Source organism: Coregonus lavaretus (genome assembly GCF_964263955.1).
Source record: "Coregonus lavaretus genome assembly, contig: HAP1_SCAFFOLD_411, whole genome shotgun sequence".
NCBI classification, from domain to species: Eukaryota; Metazoa; Chordata; class Actinopteri; order Salmoniformes; family Salmonidae; genus Coregonus; species Coregonus lavaretus.
In genome coordinates, this window is record NW_028166665.1 from 79,397 (window position 1) to 92,150 (window position 12,754).

Consider the following 12,754-nt stretch of genomic DNA (forward strand, 5'->3'; position numbering starts at 1 on the left):
TTTGTCTGACATACTGAAAATATCACGTTATCTTGCCACCTCCTGAACCCAATCGAACCACGTGCCACACGACGTCACTTTGTTTACATCTGCACCTGACAGGCGTGGCTATTTTGAAGTTCCAACACACCTGAATTTGACAGTAAACACTGATGTATGTAGAAGAAAACTGAAATAAGCTGCTTTATCGTCTTAGATCCAATGCAATCAATCAGTTTATCTCGCTAAACACAACCACCAACTTCGTTTGATAGCTACTGTGTGAGGGTGTAGCTAACCTTAGCTGGTATTGGGTGCGTTCCAGGTCTGTATAATGCTGCGTTCAAAACAACTGGGTACACGGAAAAATACGAAGTCAAATCATGACGTCATTGATCTTCAGGTGGGAAAGCCAGAGCTCTAGAAAGAGGCCCGAGTTTGATGACCGTTCAAATCGATTTTTTCCCAGTCAGAGCTCGTTTCTTCCCGACACAGAAGTCCGACATCAGCGATTTTCGAGTTCCCATTTGTTTTCAACGCTGCATAAAACATGTAGTAAGCAGCCCACCTGACATTTATCCATCAATTGAAACACTTCGTAAGCAATAACAAGTTAGCGAAATTGGATACTGGTAGGCTAGTTTACAAAGTTCGTTTCACTTTGGGAAAATTCAACAAATCTAATCAGATAATCTCAATCATCCTTCAACTCGATAGAAATAGTAAATACACACAGCACCACCGGCGCATTGCCTTGGCTAAATTCTGATTTGGTACCAAGCTATTGATACGACTGCCGTTCATGCCAAGACAAAAAGAGAAGTGTCTGCCATTTCTTGAGGTCCTCCATATTTACCTAGTTATCATCACCCTGACTACCAGACACGCGCCTCCCCAGCCCCTCCCACTTCCACGCTTTTCAAAGGGATGGCTTGCGTCGTATATTACCTAGCTAGTTAACTAAACAGCAAGTAATACACGCCTAACTAGATAGCAAAAAAAAAATGTTTTTATACGTTTGACAAGTAGCCATGCATATTAATGTTTTTCTGTCTTATTAAAATAACAACTAACTAGCCGTCCAAACAGCGCAACGAGCACGGCGCATCACTGGTAACGTTATCAGAATTAGCAAACTAGCAACAAATGACATCCGCTCACACCACGGACGCTGTTTCTGACCACGGACGCTGTTTCTGACCACGGACGCTGTTTCTGACCACGGACGCTGTTTCTGACCACGGACGCTGTTTCTGACCACGGACGCTGTTTCTGACCACGGACGCTGTTTCTGAGGAAGGAGTGCACGAATTAATTCAATCCCTCGTCCTCAGCATTGCTTGCTATCGTCACCACACACCACTCACACCCAACCCTAGCGGACTTTCTCACACACCAGCATCCCTTGTAAAGTGCATCACACAGTAACGTTACCACTTACTTACTTACCTAACTAACTAGTAGTTACACTTTTTTAGTGATGCTGTCTGGATTTTACATTCCAAAAGTGAAATTAAAGTCTATATATATATATTTTACCCCCAAGTCAAATGCTATTTTGCACCCCAGAGTTACCTACCAAAAGTCCAAGCCTCTGACTGAAAGAAGATTGGCTTTTTTTCCCCAGGGAAGCTCGCTACAAGGCTATATACAATATCGTTGTTGTTTAGTAAGAAATAGGCTCGCTATCACTGAAACGTTAACGTTAGCTGGCTCCAATTCCAGAATGTGTATTGATGGCTGGTTAATAAGGACCACAGATGTTGATTCCGCAACTATTATCACGGCAGTAATATACTCCGATTCATTTTACGAAATAAAATAAACCTTGATTTACAATTTAATTCTTTACTATAATAATTTTGCAGCGGGGCGGTTTGAGAGATTGTATTCCTGCGCCTCTTCTCCTCGTTCAAGCAACTAACTCACATAACCGGTTGAAACCGGTTCAGACTGGGAGATTCCATCTCGGTTTAGTTTTCAGCCGATGGCGCCGCGGAAAGTTTGGACTAACGTCACGCCCACTTTACACTCCAATTGGTGGGATATTTATTACGGACTTCATTGCTTAAACCCTATTGTGTATCTCCATTGTCAATCAACTTAAATTCGTCCAGGAGCCCACGCGACTGCTCCGCCCGTGGTCGGAAAAAGAGGGCGGACCCCGATCAAGCAGAATGGACTTTTCGATGCCTAAAACGTGAATGGCAAATAGTGCTGTAAATATTGTTTGCCAGTGTGTGCGCGTTTGTAATATTCACAATCACTTTGCAACTTGAGAAGTGTCGCTCAATAGTCTTGACTTGATTGACGTTTAGAGAAATGTATTTGCAACACTGCAAAATGATGTGACTTATCAGAACATGCATTTCGTTATCGACCCAGCTCACCATCACGCCGTTTTGTTGTGATCGTCACATTGCAATTCACTAGTCTGTGCTGAGCAAACTACGCGAGATATAAAGAGGAAACGTGTTTACATTAGGGTAAAGGAGATACAGTCCACAATACAATCGCCTGACTCGTGAGCCTGTTGCTGGTAATTTTCCACCAGCCACGAGTGGGAGTGGTTACAATGAATCCGCGCACTGCACAGGGTTACCAAAATGACATGGAGGGAAATGTCCACGCTATGTGGTGGACCTCTTTGAGTTCAGAACATGACGCTACCATCAAAGACCATGTAACATTAGTCCCGATTGCAATTTAGAAGAGCTAAACAAATATGTATTGTCATTGCTGCTCTCAGTAAAGGATGCAAACATGACAGCGTTTTTTTTAACCCTCACTGTCACGTGACCCAGCGCGCCACTTGATGGAAAAATACTGGATTTAGTGTAGGCAAGCTGTACTAGTAAAGTCATCCAGTCCCAGAATTGAGAGCAAGGTTTCAGAAGGACGTACGTTATATTATTCTATAGGCTACTTTACCCAGCAACACAGCACTGTTACCCTCATTCAATGTGCTCAGTATGGTCTGAGCTATCATAGAGAGAGACATTAATAACAGCTTTTTAATCATTACATGGCTATTGCACATGTGCAATAATCAGTATGTGGTTTTCATTTTCTACACTTTTGCACACAAACAAACATGGTCATCAAATGAGCAGACCATGCACAATGTTTGATTGCCATTGTACAATGTGCACTATATTTGCAAAAGTATGTGGACACCCCTTGAAATTATTGGATTCGGCTATTTCAGCCACACCCATTGCTGACAGGTGTATAAAATCGAGCACACAGCCATGCCATCTCCATAAACCTTGGCAGTAGAATGGCCTGTACTGAACAGCTCAGTGACTTTCAACGTGGCACTGTCATAGGATGCCACCTATGGCAGTTTGTCAAAGTCAGTCTGTTAAATTTCTGCCCTGCTAGAGATGCCCCGGTCAACTGTAAGTGCTGTTATTGTGAAGTGGAAACGTCTAGGAGCAACAACGGCTCAGCCGTGAAGTGGTAGACCACACAAGTTCACAGAACAGGACCACCGAGTGCTGAAGCGTGTAGCGCACAAAAATCGTCTGTCCTTGTTTGCAACACTCACTACCGAGTTCCAAACTGCCTCTGGAAGCAACTTAAGCACGTTAACTGTTCGTTGGGAGCTTCATGAAATGGGTTACCATGGCCGAGCAGCCACACACAAGCCTAAGATCACCATGCGCAATGCCAAGCGTCGGCTGGAGTGGTGTAAAGCTCGCCGCCATTGGACTCTGGAGCTGTGAAAACGCATTCTCTGGAGTGATGAATTACGCTTCACTATCTGGCAGTCCGACGGACGAATCTGGGTTTGGCAGATGCCAAGAGAACGCTACCTGCCTGAATGCATAGTGCCAACTGTAAAGTTTGATGGAGGAGGAATAATGGTCTGGGGCTGTTTTTCATGGTTCGGGCTAGGCCCCTTAGTTCCAGAGAAGGGAAATCTTAACGCTACAGCATACAATGACATTCTAGACGATTCTGTACTTCCAACTTTGTGGCAACAGTTTGGGGAAGGCCCTTTCCTGTTTCAGCATGACAATGCCCCCATGCACAAAGCGAGGTGGAAGAATTTGACTGGCCTGCACAGAGCTCTGACCTCAACCCCATCAAACACCTTTGGGATGAATTGGAACGCCGACTGCGAGCCAGGCCTAATCACCCAACATCAGTGCCCGACCTCACTAATGCTCTTGTGGCTGAATGGAAGCAAGTCCCCGCAGCAATGTTCCAACATCTAGTGGAAAGCCTTCCCAGAAGAGTGGAGGCTGTTATAGCAGCAAAGGGGGGTACAACTCCATATTAATACCCATGATTTTGGAATGAGATGCTCGACGAGCAGGTGTCCACATAGTGCATTTCAAAACACAATAAGCCATTGAAATAGGCTACAGTAAACATACAGTATTACTAAGAGGAGTATTGGTAACATGAACATGCAAGTTGCATTATGCATGCCCAGAATGTCTCCCTGCTGTGCTGAGACAGCATATTCTGTGGAAGGTCACATGTTCGGTCCTCCCTCCATATTGTTTTTCTGTTGTTAATTAACCTGTATTCTACAAAACTCTTTGGGTTGAAGCATATTAGTTAATTCACCTGTACTCTACAAAGCTCTTTGGGTTGAAGCATATTCGTTAATTCACCTGTACTCTACAAAGCTCTTTGGGTTGAAGCATATTCGTTAATTCACCTGTACTCTACAAAGCTCTTTGGGTTGAAGCATATTCGTTAATTCACCTGTACTCTACAAAGCTCTTTGGGTTGAAGCATATTCGTTAATTCACCTGTACTCTACAAAGCTCTTTGGGTTGAAGCATATTAGTTAATTCACCTGTATTCTACAAAGCTCTTTGGGTTGAAACATATTCGTTAATTGTCCTGTACTCTACAAAGCTCTTTGGGTTGAAGCATATTCGTTACTTCACCTGTATTCGACAAAGCTCTTTGGGTTGAAGCATATTCGTTACTTCACCTGTATTCTACAAAGCTCTTTGGGTTGAAGAATATTCGTTAATTCACCTGTATTCTACAAAGCTCTTTGGGTTGAAGTATATTAGTTAATTCACCTGTATTCTACAAAGCTCTTTGGGTTGAAGCATATTCGTTAATTCACCTGTACTCTACAAAGCTCTTTGGGTTGAAGAATATTCGTTAATTCACCTGTACTCTACAAAGCTCTTTGGGTTGAAGGATATTCGTTAATTCACCTGTATTCTACAAAGCTCTTTGGGTTGAAGCATATTCGTTAATTCACCTGTATTCTACAAAGCTCTTTGGGTTGAAGCATATTCGTTAATTCACCTGTATTCTACAAATCTCTTTGGGTTGAAGCATATTCGTTAATTCACCTGTATTCTACAAAGCTCTTTGGGTTGAAGAATATTCGTTAATTCACCTGTATTCTACAAAGCTCTTTGGGTTGAAATATATTCGTTAATTCACCAGTATTCTACAAAGCTCTTTGGGTTGAAGCATATTCGTTAATTCACCTGTACTCTACAAAGCTCTTTGGGTTGAAGAATATTCGTTAATTCACCTGTACTCTACAAAGCTCTTTGGGTTGAAGGATATTCGTTAATTCACCTGTACTCTACAAAGCTCTTTGGGTTGAAGGATATTCGTTAATTCACCTGTACTCTACAAAGCTCTTTGGGTTGAAGAATATTAGTTAATTCACCTGTATTCTACAAAGCTCTTTAGGTTGAAGAATATTTGTTAATTCACCTGTATTCTACAAAGCTCTTTGGGTTGAAGCATTTTCGTTAATTCACCTGTATTCTACAAAGCTCTTTGGGTTGAAGTATATTCGTTAATTCACCTGTATTCTACAAAGCTCTTTGGGTTGAACAATATTCGTTAATTCACCTGTATTCTACAAAGCTCTTTGGGTTGAAGTATATTAGTTAATTCACCTGTATTCTACAAAGCTCTTTGGGTTGAAGAATATTCGTTAATTCACCTGTACTCTACAAAGCTCTTTGGGTTGAAGCATATTCGTTAATTCACCTGTACTCTACAAAGCTCTTTGGGTTGAAGGATATTCGTTAATTCACCTGTATTCTACAAAGCTCTTTGGGTTGAAGCATATTCGTTAATTCACCTGTATTCTACAAAGCTCTTTGGGTTGAAGCATATTCGTTAATTCACCTGTATTCTACAAATCTCTTTGGGTTGAAGCATATTCGTTAATTCACCTGTATTCTACAAAGCTCTTTGGGTTGAAGAATATTCATTAATTCACCTGTATTCTACAAAGCTCTTTGGGTTGAAATATATTCGTTAATTCACCTGTATTCTACAAAGCTCTTTGGGTTGAAGCATATTCGTTAATTCACCTGTATTCTACAAATCTCTTTGGGTTGAAGCATATTCGTTAATTCACCTGTATTCTACAAAGCTCTTTGGGTTGAAGCATATTCATTAATTCACCTGTACTCTACAAAGCTTTTGGGTTGAAGCATATTAATTAATTCACCTGTATTCTACAAAGCTCTTTGGGTTGAAGAATATTCATTAATTCACCTCTATTCTACAAAGCTCTTTGGGTTGAAGCATATTTGTTAATTCACCTGTATTCTACAAAGCTCTTTGGGTTGAAGCATATTCGTTAATTCACCTGTACTCTACAAAGCTCTTTGGGTTGAAGAATATTCATTAATTCACCTGTACTCTACAAAGCTCTTTGGGTTGAAGGATATTCGTTAATTCACCTGTACTCTACAAAGCTCTTTGGGTTGAAGGATATTCGTTAATTCACCTGTACTCTACAAAGCTCTTTGGGTTGAAGCATATTAGTTAATTCACCTGTATTCTACAAAGCTCTTTAGGTTGAAGAATATTTGTTAATTCACCTGTATTCTACAAAGCTCTTTGGGTTGAAGCATTTTCGTTAATTCACCTGTATTCTACAAAGCTCTTTGGGTTGAAGTATATTCGTTAATTCACCTGTATTCTACAAAGCTCTTTGGGTTGATGCATATTCGTTAATTCACCTGTATTCTACAAAGCTCTTTGGGTTGAAGCATATTCGTTAATTCACCTGAATTCTACAAAGCTCTTTGGGTTGAAGTATATTCATTAATTCACCTGTATTCTACAAAGCTCTTTGGGTTGAAGCATATTCGTTAATTCACCTGTATTCTACAAAGCTCTTTGGGTTGAAGCATATTCATTAATTCACCTGTACTCTACAAAGCTTTTGGGTTGAAGCATATTAATTAATTCACCTGTATTCTACAAAGCTCTTTGGGTTGAAGAATATTCATTAATTCACCTCTATTCTACAAAGCTCTTTGGGTTGAAGCATATTTGTTAATTCACCTGTATTCTACAAAGCTCTTTGGGTTGAAACATATTTTAACAAAATGTGCTGGCTACACACAGAAAAGATTGTTAACTTCCTGTCTATTTGTGAACTTGATGCCTTCAGTAGCCTACTACAGCCAAGCCTGAAAGATAACAGATGTTGCCAACAGCAATGAAGAGTAATTTAGTAAAACCATATATATATATACATATATATATACAAGCCAAGATGTCCTCAGCCATGCAGGTCATTCAGTAAATTCTTGAAATAGTATGTATAGTCCACTCTGGCTTAAATGTTCTCTCATCTTCCACTTCTCTTGAAGTCAATGTCAAACTCCAAGAAATTCCTCCCTTGAAAGAAAAACAAACAGGTCTGTCAACTTTCCAGGAACTTGAGAAAACAGTTTGAGTAACCTCAGTGATATCAGCTCCTTCAGGTTTGATTCAACTGGTAGACAAATGCACGGCTCAAATGGCACCCTATTCCCTATGGGCCCTGGTCAAAAGTAGTGCACTATCAAGGGAATAGGGTGCCATTTGAGACGCTGAGTGTGTACGACTTGATAGATTCTTAGTTTTAGGTCTCCCTCAAGAGAAAATAGGTTAAATAAAGGCTAAATTAGTTCAGTTTATGTTGTTTACATTGCAAAGGGTTCATGAATAGATATGAGGAACAGGTACAGTATGTCAGGTATTATTCAGTCACAACTTATAAGACAATGGAAATTTATAGAAATGCTTCTTTATTGATACAAAACCAACAAGTTTAGCATTAGGCCTGTACAGCCTTCACCAGGCTGCCTACAGAGAAAAGAAGACTGTTGTGTACATTAACCCCTTGTCATGGATTATCTTCATTATGCAATACGCTGAACTCCAGATCCTACTAACGTGACAGGCTGCAGGCACAGTAACAAGCCTGCACAGATTCTCTGATTTGAATATAACATATTAACATATTATCAGGCAACATATGATTTACACCCATGTATAATATCTGGACGTCTCTCTTACTCTCATGGTTTTGTTTGAGGGTTGTTTCGTTTACATTGAGAGGGATATACCTCTATTCTTATTTTTAAAAAGGGATATAGCCACCTCTAAACTTATTATAAGTGCACTATTTTGACTGAGCAATGTTTACAAATATTGACTGACCAATGAACTCTGTGCAACTGCCACTGGACTTTCAAAAGTCCCTCCATACGGTAACCTTTCACTCCATTCTTCAGCTTTGCATCATATTATAGAGATATATTCTACATATTATAGAGATATATTCTACATGTCCTATTTCTATGTTTCTATAGCATGCATAATTGAACTGTCCTGTCATGGCTTGTCCCAATAAAACATATTCAAATGAATGTTAGAAAAAAAAAAAGTAACTTTTTGACTTGAGAGAGAGAGAGAGCGGTATCATTTGGAAATGAAAAAGAGTAAGGCTGCTTGTGCTTTGTACCCCTCCCCTCCTCCTTTCCCCTGTCAACAGCTCTCTCTCTCTCTCACAGGAATTCATTGTTACACATGTGCGAGAATTGGAAGTGAGCAACCAAGCCCGCTCACTCAGGATTAGACTGGCCAAATCTTGTTCTGTCTGGTCGTGGTCGGGGCTAGGTCATTTACATATATTATCATTACATCATAATAAAGGTCTGACCCTGGTGTTCTAGGAGTTCCTCCACAACAAGCCTATATTCACTTCTGTTGTTGTTATGTTTATACAGCCAATGCAGTGTTTTATTAGATATAATACAGGCTAGGGGAGATATTGGAACTCTGGTTTGGGAGAGAATAATAATAATATGCCATTTAGCTGAGCTACAGAGGACCACCCAGCATGTAGAATGATATTAGCCTGGAAAGTAGAGATAAGGTATGTGTCATGAGATACTTGTCAGGTTGTTGTTGTTGTTGTGGTTTCAAACTAGTGCATATGGAAGTTGTGTGGGATAAATAACATGGTAATAGATCTGTTAGATATCCTCAATTGTTGGATCGTATAACATTATTGAATACTAGTATGATATTAGTACACACTGTTTATATATTATAATGTTTTGAGGAAAATACTATCATGCACAGTGTGTAGTAGTGGTGTGTGTGTATAAGCACGCCTCTCACTCAGTAAACTATAAACAGTGCCATCTTTTGTCTTCAGAAGTGAACTGGTGAGATTGCTGTGCAAATGAAAGCCTACAGCTCTCTCTAGTGGTAGAAACGAAAACCATACATGCAAGAGAGCTCCTTTGAAGGATAGGAGATAGGAGATGAAGATTGATTGAATGTATTAGATAATTCCATTGTGGTGGAAAGGAGGCTATTAGCTTTACACTATTGAGACACAGCACTTTTTTTTCTTCCTATTTATACATTTGTATTTTCCATTTACAAAGACAACAACAGCACAGTGACAACAAACATCCAAACAAGACAATAACCCAGGGTTCTTCAATTCCGGTCCTGGAGGGCCGAAACACTTCTGTTTTTTATTTCTACCTGGTAGTTAATTGCACTCACCTGGTGTCCCAGGTCTGAATTAGCCCCTGATTAAAAGGAGAGGATGAAAACCAGAGGTGTTTCGGCCCTCCAGGACCGGAATTGAAGAACCCTGCAATAACCAATAGGAGGAGGAGGGGAGAGCCTGGGTCCTACCAGGACTGCCAGGATGCCCAGCAAGCCCTTCCACAGCAAGCCAGGCATCCTGTGTGACCCGAAAGGAGTCAAGCCTGGGGGGGGGGTACAGTTCATAAACAAATACAGACAGTTGATATAGTAGGCTGTGCTCTATGGTTTACACATGTTCTTCTAGTGTCCCAGAGGCCCTCTAGGCCGTTGCCATAGTCCAGGAGGGCCGATGCCGCTCGTTCCATAGTCAGTCATTGAACTCCCTTAACCAAATGTCCACGATGAAGCACTGCGGTTTAAGCACTTTCCAATTTATAATTATCAGTCCGTTTGACTGATAGGAAGACCAGTGCTATGATGCGTTGCGTGGTTCTAGGTTGGATATTGTCCACCCTACCTCCTAACAGGCACACTACAGGACAAAGTGGGATACCTACATTCAAAATTCCAGACAACATATAATCTACCTCAATCCAAAATCTTTTGACGGCTGGACATTTCCAGGACAGATGCATTGGCGTACCAACCTCAGCCATGCAAACACAAATCTGAAAGGCTTTGATCTATATTTTTTTGTGATATAAGCCCTGTGTAAGACCTTCATTACATTACACAGTTGGATATGGATGTTGTGTTTTTCCATATATTGCATCCCACTGTGCTGCGGTGAGAGATACACCAAGTCCTGTTCCCAACGTAACTCAGTAGGGATTTTGCTGTTTGGGGAGGAGAGGCCAACCAGCTTGTATAGTCCAGGCTCTGTCGCAGCCGGCCGCGACCGGGAGACCCGTGGGCGGCGCACAATTGGTCCAGCGTCATCCAAGGTAGGGGAGGGTTCGGCCGGCAGGGATGTGGATTCGTTTCCCACGGGGGGCCAGTATGAAAAAATAAATAAAAATAAAAATAAAATAAAAAAACATGTATGCATTCACTAACTGTAGGTCGCTCTGGATAAGAGCGTCTGCTAAATGACTAAAATGTCAATGTAAATGTATAAGTTGGAAACTGTTATTTTCCCATTGGCAGCACCCCTCTGTTGGTTGTCTATCACACTTTTAGATCCCACATCAACATCCTTTGAGGAAATACATTTTATTATCGATTTGAGCAGCAAATAGGGTAGAAATGCCATATCATTCAGGCCAAACTCTGCGATCAACTCCCGTTTTAAATGGTACGATATCTCCGTCCCTTACGACCTGCTCCACCTGACTGATGTCTTGGCGTTGCCAGGTACCATTAGCCAGTGGCTTGCCAGCTGCTGTAAACAAGGGGTTGTTTCATATTGGACATGAAGGGAGGGATGCGCCATTGATAGATAACCTTTTATGAAGTATCTTTACCACTTAACATGGAAACTCCAGTAGTGGATTATCTATGTTACAGTGGGACTTGGGGTACTACCAGAATGATGATAAGGAGGTTGACTTGCTGTGTTCTGTTACAATGTTCTCCCAGCTGCCTGCTGTTCTCACAGACACAGCACTTGACATTCCAGGGCATGAGCTAGCACATGGCCTAAACTTTTCATGGTTACTCACATGGAGGCAGTGATGGGAAAGGGGGATACCTAGTCAGTCTGCATTCAACTGAAATGTGTCTTCCACATTTAACCCAACCCCTCTGAATCAGAGAGGTGCAGGGGGGGCTGCCTTAATCGACATCCACGTCATCAGCGTCCGGGGAACAGTGGGTTAACTGCCTTGCTCGGAATGACAGGTTTTTACCTTGTCAGCTCGGGGATTCGATCCAGCAACCTTTCGGTTACTGGCACAACGCTCCTACCCACCAGGTTACCTGCCACCCCTGATGATGGAGGGGGTTGTGTTCTGGCCATGGTCACTCACATGGAGGCATTGATGGGGGGGTTGTGTTCTGGCTATTTGTAATACTGTCACAGCTGTCTGTGTTATGTCCACATTTAATGTTCTCTCTCTCTCTCATGTGTAAAACATAACCATCGTTCCTCTCTCTCCCTCCCTCCCTCCCACCCGTAGGAGAGCCTACTGAAGGAGCTACAGGTGTTGAGAGTGGAACACCGGTGCTTCAGGGAGAGTGTAGCTCTCAGTGTGGCCCAGATACAGCAGGACAAGGTACAGTCGTCCACACAGCCTGTGGATCTTCTACAGTACTTAGAGCACCTGGAACATCGCTATAGAAACTCAAACCATTACTAATGATATTGTCTATGCAAAGATGAAGATACACTATATATACAAAAGTATGTGGACACCCCTTCAAATGAGTGGATTGGGCTATTTCAGCCACACCCGTTGCTGACAGGTCTATAAGATCAGCAATGCCAAGCGTCGGCTGGAGTTGTGTAAAACTCGCCGCAATTGGACTCTGGAGCAGTGGAAACGCGTTCTCTGGAGTAATGAATCACGCTTCACCATCTGGCAGTCCGACGGACAAATCTGGGTTTGGAGGATGTCAGGAGAATGCTACCTGCCCGAATGCATAGTGCCAACTGTAAAGTTTGGTGTGGGAGGAATAATGGTCTGGGGCTGTTTTTTATGGTTTGGGCTAGGCCCCTTAGTTCCAGTGAAGGGAAATCTTAACACTACAGCATACAATGACATTCTAGATGATTCTGTGCTTCCAACTTTGTGGCAACAGTTTGGGGAAGGCCCTTTCCTGTTTCAGCATGACAATGCCCCATGCACAAAGTGCTGCCGGAGGGGATGGCTGCCGTTTTATGGACTCTTAACCAACCGTGTTATTTTGTGTGTTTTTTAGCATTGTTTGTAACTTATTTGGTACATAATGTTGCTGCTACCATCTCTTATGACCTTAAAAGAGCTTCTGGACATCAGAACAGCGATTACACACATTGAACTGGACAAATAATGTT

The 12,754-nt window shown here is 41.7% G+C and overlaps 1 protein-coding gene across 2 annotated transcripts in view; it reads right to left on the reverse strand.

Moving 5' to 3' along the window:
• Positions 1–1,891, reverse strand: part of LOC311114430 (exportin-1) — a 53,326-nt gene extending 51,435 nt beyond the window's left edge. The window contains exon 1 of one of the 2 annotated variants that reach the window (XM_084189678.1): positions 1,559–1,891. The gene's annotated coding sequence lies outside the window, so the exon portion shown is untranslated. Of the gene's footprint in view, positions 1–1,142; positions 1,187–1,558 lie in introns of those variants that run through there. The other variant, XM_084189679.1, reaches the window with a different exon arrangement.
• Positions 1,892–12,754: the final 10,863 nt, after the last annotated feature.